The sequence below is a fragment of the Sarcophilus harrisii genome, chromosome 6 (genome assembly GCF_902635505.1).
Source record: "Sarcophilus harrisii chromosome 6, mSarHar1.11, whole genome shotgun sequence".
NCBI lineage: Eukaryota > Metazoa > Chordata > Mammalia > Dasyuromorphia > Dasyuridae > Sarcophilus > Sarcophilus harrisii.
This window is the reverse complement of record NC_045431.1, coordinates 198,869,079-198,885,120: the sequence shown is the minus strand read 5'-3', so window position 1 is coordinate 198,885,120 and position 16,042 is coordinate 198,869,079.

The window sequence follows — 16,042 nt, the reverse complement described above, 5'->3', positions numbered from 1 at the left end:
AGAAGCAATCAGAAAGAAAAAAAAAATTCCAATAACAAGGATCTCCAATCAGGATTACACACATTTTAGTAGTCATCATTACTATAATGGAGCAGAGAACTCGGAATATTATATTCCAGCAGGCAAATGAATAACTTATGCAGCAACATTAAGTATAGTGTGCTATAGAAGGAATAAATGGGACTTTAATGAAATTGAAGATTTCCAAGCATTTCTTATAAAAAGAACAGAGCTGTGGAAAAATTCTGAAGTATAATACAGGCAGGGAAAGAACTACAATAAGATAAATGTGAATGAACAATGATAAAGAACTAAATAATGATAAGCTGTTTACAATTCAAATATGGGACATAATATATGTGTCTTTTCTGAACCCTATCCTCATAAAGGTCACAGAAGACATCTAGAGAAGGGGCACAGAGGACAGAATGCTGGACTTAGACTCATCTTCCTGAGTTCAAATTTGGTCTCAGATACTTACTAGTTATATGACTCTGAGTAAGTCACTTAACTTGATTTGCCTCAGTTTTTTCATCTGAAAAATGAGCTAAAAAAAGAAATGACAAAGCACTCTATTATCTTTACCAAGAAAATTCCAAATGGGGTTACAAAGTTAGACAAGACTGAAATGATTGAACAAAAATTAGAAAAGGCTTGGGAGTGATTCTACTATGTCTTGATCTTAAGAAAAGAATGGAAAGAGAAGGGAAGCAAAACATGATTAATGGGAAGGGGGAAAGAAGGTTAGGGAAAATTATCTCACATAATGATGGTGAGGTAGTAGATAATTATACAAATGATATTTATCATTGTCATCTGAACTATTCAAAAGAAGAAAGATTATACACACATATAGAACTGGATACAAAAATACATTTTACTTGATGGAAAAATGCTGTTTGTCCTTTGTTCTCAAAAAAGGACCATGACATCAGGGAGATGATATCATGATATGCAAGTGAAATGGATTTAAGTGAGGGAGGACTGTGCAAGGGTGCCTGCCTCATTTTTCTTCTCCAGAGCCTTCAACAGAAAAATAGGAGAAAAAGGAGTAAAGAGGGGAGGGGAAATTGGAAAGAAAATGGATTAGGATTAGATTTCTTAAGTTAGAGTTTAACAAATTCTAGGCTACATTTTTTGAGGTGGCAAAGAATAGAAATCCAAGAGGGTGCTCATAAATTGACGAATAAGTAAACAGGTTATGGTATATAAATATGATGTAATTACTACTGTATTAGTAAGCATAGTAACTAACCATGATTCCAGAGAACTAAAACATGATATCCATCTTCTGCTAGAAAGAAAATTCAGAAAGCAAAGACAAATATTTTTAGGACATGGCCAATGTGGAAATTTGTTATGTGTGTAAGGAGATTTGTTTTTCTTGTGTCTTCAGTGGGGGATAGGGCAGGAGTGGAAGAGTAAAAAGGTGGCTCTTAACTGATTAAAACAAGATAATTTAAAAATGAAGAGTTGGGAATTCTCTTCAACACAGTGACTGACTATAACTCCTGAGGACTCATGGTGAAACATGCTGCTTAGTTCTGGATAGAGAAGTGATAGACAATACATATTGAGACTTTTTTCTAGCATGATCAGTGAGAAATTTTGTTTTGATTGACTATATATGCTTATCACAGGGATTTTGTTTTTCTTGCTTTCTTAAGGAGGTAGTAATGGGAAACAAATGGGAGAGAGCAGCATGTTTGAATGTAAAATCAAATTTATTTTTAAAAGATATATAAAGAGGTCTTGAGACCAAAAAGCACATTTCAGGTATGGAGAAGGGGGGAGTCCCCCAAGGAAGAGAGAGCACTATATTAGATAGTAGTAGTCCAGTTTGGCTGAAACCCAAAGGGCATGAACTGAAATAATGTGAAATGAGGTGGGATCCTATGTGTGGGGCCAAACTAAGGATGTCACCTTAGAGAATACTGGGAAATGATGTGATCAGATCCAAGTACCAAGAAAATTATTTTAGCAGCTGATAGATGAGAGTGAGAGGGGAAATATTGGAGGTAAGATGGACAGCGGGTAAGCCTTGCCCCAGTCTTTCTGTGTTTACTTTGCTTTGGTCTCCCCTGCCTCTGAGGCTTCAGGGAAGGCCCCTGGATAATGGGGTGTCACACTACACACCTCATCCATCAGGTGTTACAGAGACCTTTCAGAAGGCTTTTGGTTGGGGGATTCACAAACCTCTATTTGCTCTGTGAAGTAAGGGATTATTTCACAGACCAAATGTCCTGCTAACAGCTCCCCCACCCCTGCCTTGTGCCTTACAATTCACAATCAATTTTCACAGAGAATGAATAGGTTTTTGAGGAAACAGTTGGAAATGTGGTAAATCCCCTCACATAAAATCCATCATTTTTACTTTCTGCTGCTCCAGAATTCCTTGAGCTAGATTAATAGTTTCTCAGTTTGGAAGGGTGTGTATGATATTTTAGAAACTCCTCTCAGCTTTTTGAGGTACTAGGTATCAAAGTGGATAAAGTGTTGCACTTGAAGTCAGGAGGACCTGAGTTTTAAAGCCTACATTGGGAAATTATTAACTGTGTGAATTTAGGCAAATTTCTTGACCTCTGTTTCCCCTTCTGTAAGGAGGGGGTTCAACTAAATGACCCCTAAGTTGATTTCTAGTTCTAAGAAACCCTTTAGTACTGGGCTATGAGAAGAGAATAACAAACTTTCTTGTGGAACCCACCGATCTGTTTCTAAATGGGAGCCAGAAAAGGTGTGAAGGTATACCCAGCGTCTTTATCACCCCATTTTCTGATCCAGAGGTGGGCGAAAAAATATGTTCTCAAGAAATATTTAGCATCTGAATTTTAGAGCTAGAAGAAACTATAAAGATCATTTAGTCTCATCCCTCTGTTTACAGATGGAAAAAAAATAAGGCTCAGAGAAGGGAAAAGACTTGTGCATGGTGGAATCAATCAGTGACAAGACAAGGATTAGAATCCACTCTACCTCATTTCCTGAAGTTCTCAGTCACATCAAAATCTCTCAAGAATCACCCACCCGCCAGTGCCTTTTAAGGTGGCAGGAAATTGGAAGAAAATGGATATCCATTAACTTGGGAATTGTGGCATATGAATAAAATAGAATATTTATTACTGCATCATAAAAATTATGGCTCATAATTTTAGTATGAATCATAAAAATTAGTATGAAGAATTCAATGAAATTTGGTAAAACTCATATGAACTGATACAGAAGGAAGGAAGCAAAATCACAAGAACTATTTATACAATATCAAGTAGAGCATTTTCAGATGAATGTTTGGATGGAGCGGTCACTGATGAGGGGTCATTGGTATGGGCTAAAAGAATTCATTTAATTTCCATGTAAGCTAGAAATCAGGGCGCATAGTCAAGAGCAATCCCCTTAGTCCTATCACAAATGAATCAGCCAATCTTGTACGCTGGCCTCTCGACGAATGATTCCAATTCCACGATTCTTTGCCCTTTACCCAAACCTAAAAGCCTAAACCCACTTCTCAGCAACTTCTATCCCTTCTTCCTTGACCTGTGTTTGGGGACAAGATCAAAGAGGATGATCCTTCCTTCCTTCACATGACATCCCTTTTCATAGGATATAAATTAATATCCCCCATTAATAAGCCTTCTCTTTCCCAATTCCTTTAACTTATCCCGAAACATGGCCCTGGTCTCTCCTCATTCCTATTGTCAAGTCTTCTCTAGAGTGACCAGGTCCCTCCCTCCTTGACCTTAGTTTTCCCTCCTACCCTGAAACTTGGGGAAGAGAGATGGAATGAGGGAGGGGGGTGCTCAGGACCTGTTAGTACTGGTTCATAAGTTGAGTATCAAGCAACATTCTTAACCCAGCTGCCTCCCGTTGACAAGAATGAGGAAGCAATGGGAAGGACAGGGCTGCTTTTAGAGCCTGGGGGCCTAGCAGTTAATTCACAAGTGTTTCCAGTACCAGTTGCTATAGAATCTTGGAACATTTGGGGCTCTCCCATAGATTTGCCTTGTGTAGGGGCAGCTAGATGGTGAAGTGGATAGAGCACCAGACCTGAAGTCAGAAGGATCTGAGTTCAAATATGGCCTCAGAAACTTAATACTTACCATCCGTGTGACCCTGGGCAAGTCGCTTAACTGCAATTGCCTCAGCAAATAAATAAATAAAAAGTAAAAAAGTAAAAATAATAAAAAAAAAAAAGATTTTCCTTGTGCTTCCCTGCCATGGCTCCCAATAACAATCAATGTCTCTTTAGCAAGCACTAAAATATATTCCTACCATTGCATTCCAGTTACCGAGAAAATAGAGTTCCATTGCCTTTTTCACTTTGGACTTGTAGCTGAACTGTTGATGAACACCAGGCCCAACTCCTGTGCCTCCTCTGATTCATCAGTGATCACTTTGTGCCCAAAGATGCCTTAGCCAACATCCTGAAAGCTTCTTGGTCACTGCATAAATCAGCCTAGACCATGGTGTGATATATAGAGCACTGAGTTTACAGAAGTTAAATGGAGGTTTTCATCTCAGTTCTTCCATTTACTACTTGCATCACCATAGGCAAATCCCTTTTCTTCTCTGTGCCTCAGTTTCCCCTTTTGTAACATGGGGGTGAGGTGGGAAATTGGACTGGACAACTATTATAAGCATTACATTTGTGAATTTTAGACTAGCAGGATCAATTCTCTCTAGAGAGAGGGGGAATGAGTTTGTCCCTTTTCTCCCTCTTGGGAAACTTTGGGAAACCTTAATCACCCAGGGGCATGATCTAGCTAATGGCATTTCATCACTTGGACTCTGTCACCATGATTAAAAGATCTGGAATTTCTCTCTTCTCCCCTCTACCCCCTACAGTGGCTGGATTCACACCTTTAACTTTCCAATCAGCAGCTGTTTGCCCTCGCCTTGGCCCCACAGCTCCTGTTTAAGAGCAGAGAATGTCTCAGCATTTTTATAGCTCATGGCTCCAGGGCTGGTTATCCACCATCTGACAACTCCCTCCAGCAAAGAAGTGGCAGAAACAGAAAGGAGCCATCAGGTGCTCTTCCCTTCTCCCCTCGCCAGGGCACTGGACCCAGTCCTGGAAGTACAGACCACAGCCGTCCTGGTCAGCTGCAAAAACAGGACGGCCACTGGCCTGGAAGAAGCAGAGGAGAGAAAAAACTGGATTGGAAGTCAAAATCCAGGTTAGAATCCAAGCTTTGGCTTCAGTCTAATTTCCTTAAGTGTTTCAGGTTTATTTTTTCCCTTGTAGAATATAACCAAGATAATAATAATAATAATAATAATATTAACTAGCATTTTTACAGTACTTTAAAATATGTAATATACACTATGGTGCAATAATAAGAGTGCAATGTAGTCTCATTAGATTCTCCCAAGGGCCTACTGAGGTGGGGGCTGTTGTTATCTCTATTTTCCAGATGAGGAAGTTAAGGCACAAAAATGTTTTAAAAATTGCTTAGTCCAAGGCAGGATTTGAATTTGGTTCTTCCAACTCCAAATATAAGTCTACACTTTATCCCCTTTGTCACTCAGCTGCCTAATTTAGAGGGTAAGTCTAATTGGTTTTGATGGGCCCTTGGATTCTCTAAACTCTGTGTTCTAATGACTGTCCCTCCATCAAAAACTTCTGGTGCTTTCTCTATACTTTGGACACGACCCTTGGAGCTTTTAACACCATGACAACAAAACACAAATTCTGACCATTCCCACCATAATGGAAGACTGCGTTTATTGAGCTATTGCAGGATCACAAATTTAAAACAGAAAACTCAGAGGCCATTGAGTATTACCCACCCCTCTTGTTTTATGGAGGAGGAAAGTTGGGCTAAGATCTTAAGTGATTTTAAGCAGATCCTTTTCTTCCAAATCCAATGCTCTCATTGGTCTCAATAGGACCATTCATTCTTGCTTTAGCATTGGAAGATGGAATACATGTACCAATGAAAAGTATGAATCTCAAAAATGTTCAAGTGTGGTGGTCCAATGGTTATAAAATGATGGATAGGAGATTATTTTATCCAGTGACTACAAGGGGACTCAGAGATTATTCCAAAAGTGTGGGACATTCAGGTGCCCACTTGTGTTGATTACCATTCCCACTGAAGCTATTTAGAAGAGCAAAAATATATTCAGAATGCTAGTGTTGGAGAAAGACCAGTGACAGATGCAAGACTCCGAGTTAGCAAGAGAATTGCTGAGAGGAAAGAGTGAGTTGGATGACCACGCCAATGACGCCATCAATCATGTAGGTGACGGGCAGAAAATGAGGAAGAGGAGAAATAACCTTTGCCATGGAATGTCCAGAAATTTGGGAAAATTGTCTAATCAGGGGAATCAACTCTTATAGCTTCCAACAGAAATAAGAAATTCTTTGGGGCGCAAATAGACCCAGATATTCCATATACCAGTGAAATCATCGTTCTGGAAGGGAAAAAAAGTCACTTCTCAGGGCTGTTGTGAGGAAAGCTCATATAAACCGTAAAGCTTTATAAACCTTAAAGCACTATATAAAAGTGAATTAATTCAGAGGGAGCAAATAAAAAATTTGTCTCTCACATGTGAAACTTAGAGAAGGAAGAATTCCACCAAGGTTCAAGCTGGCCCAAACTTTACTCCTGCCCAGTCTCTCAGCTACAAAGAGAATTGAACTGTGCACACAGTAACTTATTATATTGGCCACTTAATTACATGTGCAAAATGGAATGAAATTTCATATGCCCACATGGAGTTGTGTCAGAAAATATTTTTATAATTTCATTTCCAACAGTAGTGTGAAAGTTATAATGTAACTGTCACATTATTTCTTGGAAATTCCCACCTACCTCTGTCTGGGTAATGCGAAACCTTACCAGGCCTTTATTTTAATTTTTTTTTTTTTTTTGCTATGTAGTCTACAATAACTACTTAGGACCCAGAGATAGTATATATGCAGAGGAGAAGAGAAGGATCAAGGTACTAGCTTGTTCATGACCTGGATGTCAGCGTGCTATAGAATCTCAGAGTACTCTGCTTATCTGCCTTGGACAAAAGGGAGCTCCTGATCCCCAATCAGAAAAGTCTTGTAGCATTATCTTTTTTTTTTTTTTTTTGTAATTTTCTTTCTAGAGGGGAAGAAGAGAAAAAATGAATGATGGGGACAGGAGACAAAAGAGTGGAGATAATACATATAACTAGGGAACGTGTCCCCAGATTTTTATATGGTATATTTTACATATATCTGACCAATTTCCCCCTTTATTCAGAAACACCTCCTTTTGCCAGAATGAAGATGAGACATTTTCTTTATCAGTATCTATAGCAGCTTTTTCTTTTGGATCTTATAGACTCACTGGGAAGGGAAGCCTAGTGGGAAGAGGAGAAAATGACAAAGGAGGCATGAAATTGGAAGAAGCAGGGAGAAAGGAAAGAAATTCATCATCCTCTCTCTGGCCTGAACTTGGCCCATTGGAATGGCATCTTTGGTCAATGAGAACTAAAGTCACCCCCATTCAACTTTATGGTGCCAGGGTCCTACAACTACTGACTGCAAGGGTTCTGTTGTTTCTGGTACAGATGGAATGGTCAAGGACACAGCTATCTCTGACTCTGGATCACAGATAATCACAGTACATCCCCTTTGTGTTTTCTGTGCCCAATGCTTTAAATCCTTATAGGACAAATCAGTCTACAAGCCTTTCACAGAATCATAGAATTTGAGAAGTTCTTAATCAACCATCTAGAATAAACCCATACTCAAAAGAACCTCTAGTAGAAGGTACCTGCAAATGCTCATCCAGTCTCTTCTTGAAGACCTTCAGTTTTCATATGAGAACCTGAGTTCCTTTCATCGGTCTAGCTCCGCCTCTCTGTTCATCATCAGATCAATGTGCTTAAACCCATGGTTTTCACAACTAAACTTAATACTCCAGAGGATGCTGGGATTCGAATCGACTCCTTCACTACCCCATAAAGATATATTCATGCTCTCAACAAACTCCACTCTACAGCCTCCCTGAGGGATCGGATCTGAGATTCACACTCTTCCTGCTTTCTTTCATCTGTTACCCACAGTCAACCTCAGAATGGGAGAGAAGCTGTTGACCTACTTAGGAATGATTATTGGCTGAAGCTGCTCCTGCCTTCCTGTTTCCCCCACCCACCTGACCTACCTCTCTGTAAAAAAGCACACTTAGTAGTCAAGTCCAAGGTGGCCCCAAGTACCGTCTCAAGGTAAAGAAGTGATTTTCCCCCTGGGAATCCCTAAAGATGTCACCGAGGGTCAGAATCAAGCTGTCAGTAGCAGCAGGGCTTGGAATCCCAGGTACGTATTGCCTGAAGAGTTTGCATCCAACAAGGAGTGAAAGACAAGGTGGCTCAGGCAGCAGAATTTGCTAATAGTTGTCAACCCAACCCAGCTGAATTATTTTGTGGTCTGTGAGCTATGGTCTCATAAATCAGAGGCAGTACAACCAAGCTATGGGAGAAAGAAGGCAGCAGAGACCACCAATAACACTACTACTACTACCACCACTACCACTACTACTACTATTACTACCACCATCACTACTACTATTACTACTACTATTACTACTAACTATTACTGCTACCAAAATAATGGATCACATTTACATAATGTTTTAAACATTTATAAATGCTTATATTAATATTATATAACATATATTATGTAATTAGCATTTTGTATAATTAATATATTAATTATAAATGCTTATATATAAGATAAATGTTTATATACAGCATATTACATATAGTGCCTTGTTTAATCTTTCCAACAACTTGTAAAGTTCATCTAGTATTTCTCCATTTTACTGTTGAAATAACCAAGGCAAACAGGGGTTAAATGTCATCCCAAGGGTCACACAGCTAGTAATAATCAGGCTGGATCTGAAATCAGGTCTTCCGGACTCCAGATTATGTGCTCTATCCATTTTGACACTAGCTGCACATAGTGAATTATATAACCACAAAGTAATTCTACAGACTTGTTCTGCAAATTTAAGCATCTTCATCTTTGCCCCTTCTCAGATAACAGCTTCTGTTTGAAAGTTTAAAAAACAAAAGCACTCCGAGTCAGCCATAATTCTTTATCAGATGGGACCCCAAAAGTTGTCACTCCTTGGAATTCTACCCAGTATTATTAAGCAGATAATAAACCTAAAATGAATTCAAGATTCCCAGAGAGAAAGCCTCTTTTTTTTTTTTTCTTCTCCAATACCATTTTTCAAACCTCTACTGGTCACCATTTTTAATGCATTTGGATTGGATCGATATTTTCCTTGCTATGTGGTGCTCCCAGTGTGGAAACTTCCTTTATCAATGGCAATCTGAAATCTGCTCTTTGACTTATAAGTAGAATGTTGCTAAAGGCATTTATAACTTAAGTAACTTGTTTGGGGCATGGAAAAGACTTGATTTCCAGACTCTAAGCTGTCTCTCTTATACCACACTGCCTCTAACAGCACTGAAAGTCAGGCTGTCAGAAAAAGAAAAGGCTTTAGAGATCATTTTAGAGCCTAAATTTAATTAAGTCAACAACAATTAATCCCCTCCTGTGTGTAGACCCCCTATACTTGGGAAACTGAGGCAGAGAAGAAAACTGATTCTTTAGAGGCTATTAGAACCCTGCTCTTCTGACTCATGGTCTAGTAATCTTTCCCCCTATGTCCTCCTTTCCCATCTCTGGGTTCTTTCCTCAGACTTCTCAATTTAGCTGAAATCAAGGATTAAATAGGAACTTACTTCCTTCTCATATTTTATTCAGCTTCATCTTATTAATTTTCTATCCAAATTTTGATTGAATAATTTGTCCATTCAGAGCCTCACTGTCCAGATTTTCTAGATTAAATCAACTGGATTTTAGCTACCCCTCAGTCCATGGAGCTGTGAAAACAGGGAGTCCCACATATTAAAGTCTATTTGGCAGTCATTTTATATTTCACGGCTTGGAAAGCGATCCAACTTCTTAGCCCCTATTGAGAGCTATGATATTTCTCCCTTTGTGCAATTTATCTGAAAAGACTTAGGTCCACGCTTGCCTGGCTTCTTTGGAGGCCTCTTGAGGTGGCTCATTCCACTTTAGGAAAACAGGAAGATTTTCCCTCACATTGAATTTAAATCTGTCACCACAGCTTCTATCTATTAGTCCTAGTTCTAAGGTTAAGGAACCAAGTGGAGTCTCTTTCACAGAACAGTTAGTTCTTCAGATATTTGAAGATCACTAGTCTGTCCCCCATTCACTCTTCTCCAGACTAAACATGCCTTTTTCCTTAACCTGATCCTTGTATGATGTGGTTTCCAGGCCCTTCATTATTTTGTTCACCCTTCTCTGGATCTGGCCCAATTCATCAATATATTCCCTAAAATATCATGCTCGGAACTGAAACTACTTCATCTGTGGTTTTACTTGAGTAGAGGACACGATATCTCATCTTTGCTTTCAGATATTGCATTTCTATTAATGCAATCTCTTCTTCTTCTCCTTTGCCCCCTCCCCTGGCCTCAGGGCCACTCTGGAACCCATCTAGGATTGATGACTAGAGGGTAACTTTCCATTTGTCTTTTCTCTTCATCCCCTTCTCCTTTCCCAGAGGCATTGCCCTCAGGACCACTCCAGAACCCCTTCAGGATTGCTCTAGAACCCCTTCAGGATGATGGATACGTGTATCTATCATGGTATCCTTTCCTTTTGCCTTCCCTCTTTATTCCCTTCCCCTTTCCCAGAGTCATCCTAGAATCCATTCAGGAGGCTTTACTGATCTTAGGGCTTGGATGATCTTTCCTCCCACCAGATCTAATTATCTGTCCTGCCTAGAGATTCTTGTACTACTGATATAATTTGGGGCCTTACTTTTACCCTCTAGTCACTTTGCTAGTACTTCCCAGGCTTTTTCCAACTACCCCTTTAGCTAATCTACCTGTGCCATCAGAGGATCACTGAAGGAATTAGGGATGTTCATCATAGAGAAGACTCTGGAGGAATTAGAGATAGCTTTCAGAATCTTATAGAGGTACCCAATGGAAAGATTCAATTTGTTGAACTTGGCCCTGGAAGATAAATCTAGGAGAAATGTATGACGGCTCTTTACAACTTATAGAGGCCAATTTCAGCTCATTATCAGGAAGAACTTCCTAGTGATTAGAGCTATATAGCAAGAGGACTCTGCCTCAGGAAATAGTGAATTCCCCATCACTGGAGTTTTGTTTAATCAGAGACTAGATGGCCACTTGTCAAGGTTATTTGGACGTTAAGGTAGGAATGGGGATTCATCTATCAAACAGCAAATTGGACCAGATGTCCCTTAAATTTTCTTTCTGCTATGATTCTCATGTGACAAAGATACTTCAGTGCCTAATTACTGCTCCTCACTATTACTGGAAAGATTTTTGGTTGATTTAGAAACATTAAATTAGAGACTATCTCTAACCCTACAGAAAAGATAAACTCTAAAATAGTTACCTGGAGCAAATGAGACACCAAGATGCTCAAAATGTGTCATCAGTATCTCTCTCCCAGCGTCTACCATGGACAAAAGCTACAAGAGAATTGATAATATCTTAAAGGTGGCAGGCAAACACCCCCATGTTGGGAAATCTATAAGACACAAAGTAATTCAGGAGGAACTTGGGATTTTCAAGGATTTAAGAAGTAAAATCTAATCTTTAATTTGACAAGGATCAAAGACCATATGGCATAATTGGAAAATCAATTCTAACAAATCAGAACTATGTGATGATGAGCAATCCCTTAAACTCTCAAAGCCATGATTTCCTCACCTGTAAAATGGGGACAGTGATATTTGTGGCATTCATCTCCCAGGTTCATTACAGAAAAGTCTGCAAAACTTACAGTGAGCTATTATTAATCTTTCCCTTTTTATGTCCATACATTAAGAATTTATGATTTTGTTCTTGTGAGAATTTCTTCTAACAAACAACATAGACCTCAATCCATTTATAAATGAAGTTGATGTTTTAGTAAGTTTCCTAAGGCTCAGAGGGTTTGAGTCACCAGATTTATACAACTAGTTGGTGTCTTCACATCTCCAAGTCCAATGATTTATTCATTATGTGCTATCTCTACTTCCCCCTTGTATTAGTAACTTAATGGTTGGATCTTATACAACTATTTGTTGTTTGGGGAGTTTGGGGGTATGTGACCCCATAGAGGTAAAGACTCCATTCTTTGGATCCAACGGTCCAATTGACTGTGTCCTAGAAACTAGTATCATGTGGATCTAGTGTTTTGGAAGCTGCTGACACACCTAAAGCATACCCCAACTATTCTTCTTCTTGGAATATTCCATCCAAGTGCCAGTACATTGAATAAGTGACCAGGAACTCTAGGTTTTCATTCCTGAGTATTGCAACTTTATCCTTTGGCATAATTATTTCATTTTCCCAAAGGAGTGTACATTCTTAATTCCATTTTTAAAATGTGACACAAATCAAACTATGCCAGGAAGGGGAATCTCTTGATTTTTCTCTTTGATTTTTTTTTTTCAGGTTTTTAGCCTGAAGGTGAGACTTAAAGGAAATGATAGCCATCATTTTCAAACAGCTTAAGAATTATCATGGAAAAGGAAACTCCTTTTGTCTCCAGCTGCTAGAACTAGAAGTAATGGTTGAGAAGATGAAGGGGCAGATTTGGTTCTATAAAAGGGGAAAAAAAACTTCCCAATTGAGCTTTCCAAAAATGGGGATAGGATGTAGTGTCAAGTTAGTGAATTCCTCTCTCACAGGAGGTCTTCAGGTAGCTGGGAATGTTATCGAGGGGATTCCTATTCAGGTATAGATTGGACTTTTAAGATTTCTTTCAGTTCTATGGAGAATCTGTGACATCAAAGGCGAAAAATATGCATTACCTCTTTATTCTTCCTAGCTCAATATGCGAGCATTTCCTGCTGCAAAAATATAATCTTCCCCACATGAGTCACAAAATGACAGGGTGGACATGCCCTTCAAGACAAAGAAGCCTAAAATAATTCCTTACCAAGAAGACGGGTAACATAACTAGGTAGCTACCATAAGGCTGGTGGCCCATCAGTCCCTTTTAGATACCCAGCACAGCAATGCTGACTCCAGTTTTTGTTTTTGTTTTTATTGGACAAGGGGTGGAAATATATGCGTCGCATAGAAAAGACACTCGCAGATGTCATAAAACAAAATTTATCTTTAATTTTGTAAGTGTCAACAGCAGTACAAAAGATGGAGTGATGGTGACTAGATTACGGGTAGAGAGGACAGTCTTGAGGTAAATGAGCATAAATAGGCAGTTCTTATAGACACTCCCCTGGGGAGGGTTTTACCCCCCATCATGGCATATTATATGGTATCACCGGAGGATGGTGGCATGTTTAACATATCAGGAAAGCACCTTGTGCAAAAAAAAAAAAAAAAAAAAAAAAAAAAAAAAAAAAAAAAAAAAAAAAAAAAAAAAAAAAAAGTAAAGAAAAAAGAGAAAGAAGAAAAAAAAAGAAAAAAGGAAAAGAAAAAGATAAAAGGAAGAAAAAAGGAATATGTAGCAGGGGTGCCAACATACATCAGAATATATAAAGACAGTGTGCCTTTCAACTGCGTCTTTTCCATTAATTACTGAGGCAGAAGAGGAGGAGAAGACTTTTTAAAAGTACCACTGAGAGATTATTGAATATCGAATTTACCTCACGTCAATACTGCACAACAAAATCCCAAAGAAGTCTGCTTACGCAACGAAGCTAAGAACGATGATTCTCCTTTTAAAACTTTTTTTTCTTTTTATAACTTGAGAGATTACTTTGTCATCAATAGTTTTTTTTATCCTTAGCAAACTTTGTTTTCGGTGTTGAGAGGAGAGGGTGAGAAAGATGTGATGGCAACCTGTAAGTTCATTTAAAAACTTTACACTGGACTGTACAAGATTTTTTTTTTTGATAAACTATTTACATTTTCAGACTTTAAAACATATTCAAAGCAGCAATAGACACTAGTTTTTGTTTTTTTAATCTTTTTCCTCTAAACGCCCAAATCATTACCAGCCATGGGCCCAGGTAGGTACCTGCATTGTACATAGGATTTCTATGAAGAAAACCTGCCAGTTAAAATTTGCTAGAGGGTGTGTCTCAACAGCAACCCTAGCATCTCCAGGGCCACACCCACAGTGTTGCTATAGGAACCAGAGCATAGTACCTTGACAACAGAGTTGTAGTTGTCCCTACAGCCCTACACAAACTTTACAATTGGAAACAGCAGCTAGCATGTCAGTCCAGCATGTCAGTGAATTGTGCTGATTAAATTAACATAGAGTACAATCCCACAATATACATCACAAACAAATTACGTCAGGAAATAAAAAGAGTTACAGTAAGATAAGTTATGTAGTAACAGCTTATAAGCTTGTCTTAATGTAATAAAAAAAATTTACATGGCAAATACAATAATGGATGGACAGAAATGCTAAGGATTCTATCACACTACAAGCCGAGGGTGGGAGGGTGGGTGGAGCCATATGGAAGAGGAAAAAGTAACAATAAAACCTGTGCTTTAAAAAAAAAAGCAAACACACTCAAAACAAAAGACAGACAGACAGAAGGATGGCCCGAGGGAAAGATAACGCACAGGGGCAGCGTGCACACAAACATACACAGTGAAATATTTGCACATTTCCCCAGAATCCAGGAGCATTGAGGACCTCAGTTGGGGTTCTTCAGAAAGAGGAAATTCAGAGCACACCCTACTTCCAAGCTGCTCTCTAGCTTGTGTTGCCATCTGTACACAAGTTGAAAATAGCTTTCAATGAGCAACCCCCCACCCCAACCCCAAACCCCCATCCTAGAGGCCCTTATCTCTGCCCCACCCTCTGAACCAAAGTTACCTGCTTCCATAATGCAGGAATTCAGGAACAAGTGGCTCAGCTGCCGATGGAAGGGGAAGGGAAAACAATTATGTTTGCATATTGATATTTCTGATGATCAATTACTATATCACATTCACCTTGGGGTCCTAACATTATACAGTATAAGAAAAATGGGACATGGTCAAAAGGAATCACAGAGAGAAGTCATTTATTAAGAAAAGCTTGTCAGGATGGGGAGGGGGGGTGGCGCAAGAAGGCGATAAAACAAGTGCTTCATAGGAGGGCAGATGAGGTCAGACACAATTATTCTTTGAGAAGAATGGCTGTAAGTGCCAAGTCCATTCTTAAATGAATACCAATGGAAGGTTCCTCAGAGAGGGGGCACCATTTGTCCCTTTTATATGAAAAACAAAGACCCAGGAAAGCATCAGTTTCCATTTAACCAGCTATTCTTGGGTAATTCAATGGCACTGGGCACAGGGTGTATCTTGCATGGCCTCAAATGGCAATGGGACCTTTCTGGTCAACTACTGAGGAAAACCATCTCTTACAAAACAATCAGGCTAAACTGGAGGGGAGGGGGAACTAAGCTGTGGTGCTGGGGCCAGAATGAGTCTCTCCTCAGGGGACCAGGAGGTATGCTCTGAGCCTATAAATGGCTTCACCCGCTCCTTGCATGGGTGGGAACGCTGGGAGTCACCTGCCACCCTCCCCCCAACCTCCCCAAAGGAAAAGAATGTAGCCTTTTATTTCAGCTTTGACACTACAAGGTAACTCACTGGCCTTCTGATAAATAAATACCCTGATGTTCAACTGGCCTAATGCATCCCAGGTTGTGAAGGCAGCCATCTTCAGCCTTTTCTCAGATAAGCTCAGGAAGCAGATGTGGGAGGACCACAGGGAATTCAGATCAAGCCTTTTCCTGGGGCCAGTGTTTCATAAAAGAAAAGCATGGGAGTAGATGGGGTTGAACTTTGTCATGATCTGAGTATCTTTGAAAACAAACGTTTTATAATTGTCCCAAACAGAAAAACACCACATTTGTTCTTTAAGCACAGGAATAGCCTGACGGCTTTTGTTCGCAAACTTCCTGCCCCACTCCCTTCCTCACAATTATATAATTTCAGGAGGTGGAGCAAAGTCTGTAGACAAAAGCAATATGTACAATGTATATATATATATATACATATCATATATACACACATATATACACATGTATATCAGTGA